The following is a 1,649-nucleotide window of genomic DNA, read 5'->3' on the forward strand; positions in this document are numbered from 1 at the left end:
CTGAAGGCTGGGCGTGATGACAAGCGCAAAAGAATCAAGGGATTCTATTCCAACCTGATTGAGAACCGACAGATGATTAGCCGTGCTGTGACAGAGCATAGGAACGTTTTCACTAAGAGGATGGGATGTAGCCATTTACAACGGTGATGCCCTACATACAGCTTGCCATGGAAGGGAGTAGGAAGGACTGGATGAATGTAATAAGAAAATAGAGATACGAGAGGAGCACAGCATCTCCACACACTTATCTGAAATTCCCACTATTGATTTACATAAGTATTTCTATCCCTTTTATTTTCTATTTATTCCATTAATCAAATTTAAACCAATAATCTGCCTAACTGAGATTTACAAGGTGACCATAGCTTGCTTCATACCAACAATCTTTGTGGGATCGACCCTTACTCACGTAAGGTATTACTTGGATGACCCAGTACACTTGCTGGTTAAGTTGAACGGAGTTGTGAAAAGAAAGTGCTGAGTTAGTCTTTTTGGCACATGCCAAAGAGCCATTATTGTTGATCACAATTTTGTCCACCAAGTTTTTGGCGCCGTTGCCGGGGATTGTTCGAGTATGGACAACTGACGGTTCATCTTGTTGCTCAGATTAGGTAATTTTCTTTTCAAAAATCTTTTTCAAAATTTTTCTTTTCTTTTTTGTTTTTTCCAAAAATATTTTCGAAAAAATAAAATAAAAATACAAAAAAAATTAGAAAATCATAAAAATAAAAAATATTTTGTGTTTCTTGTTTGAGTCTTGAGTCAATTTTTAAGTTTGGTGTCAATTGCATGCTTTAAAAATTTTTTCTTGCATTTTTCAAAAATTCCATGCATTCATAGTGTTCTTCATGATCTTCAAGTTGTTCTTGACAAGTCTTCTTGCTTGATCTTGATGATTTCTTGTTTTGTGTCTTTTGTTGTTTTTCATGTGCATTTTTGCATTCACATTTTCCAAGCATTAAAAATTTTTAAGTTTGGTGTCTTGCATGTTTTCTTTGCATCAAAAATTTTTCAAAATTATGTTCTTGATGTTCATCATGATCTTCAAAGTGTTCGTGGTGTTCATCTTGACATTCATAGTGTTCTTGCATGCATCTTGTGTTTTGATCCAAAATTTTTATGTTTTGGGTCATATTTGTGTTTTTCTCTCTCATAATTAAAAATTCAAAAATCAAAAAATATCTATTCCTTATTTTTCTCCAAATTTTCGAAAATTTGAGTTGACTTAGTCAAAAAAATTTTTAAAATTAGTTGTTTCTTATAAGTCAAGTCAAAATTTCAATTTTAAAAATCTTATCTTTTTAAAATCTTTTTCAAAAATTATATCTTTTTCATTTTTTTTCTATTTTTCGAAAATTTCAAAAATCTTTTTCAAAATATTTTCAAAAACCTTTTTCTTATCTTTACATCTAATTTTCGAAAATTAGCTAACAATTAATGTGATTGGTTCAAAAATTTGAAGTTTGTTACTTTCTTGTTAAGAAAGGTTCAATCTTTAAGTTCTAGAATCTTATCTTGTAGTTTCTTGTTAGTTAAGTCATTTTAAAAATTAGATCTTTTTATCTTTTATCTTATCTTTTTCAAAAATTTTATCTTTTTCGAAATTTGATTTCAAAATATCTTATCTAACTTCTTATCTTCTTATCTTT

Source organism: Arachis hypogaea, chromosome 1, assembly GCF_003086295.3.
Source record: "Arachis hypogaea cultivar Tifrunner chromosome 1, arahy.Tifrunner.gnm2.J5K5, whole genome shotgun sequence".
Lineage (NCBI taxonomy): Eukaryota > Viridiplantae > Streptophyta > Magnoliopsida > Fabales > Fabaceae > Arachis > Arachis hypogaea.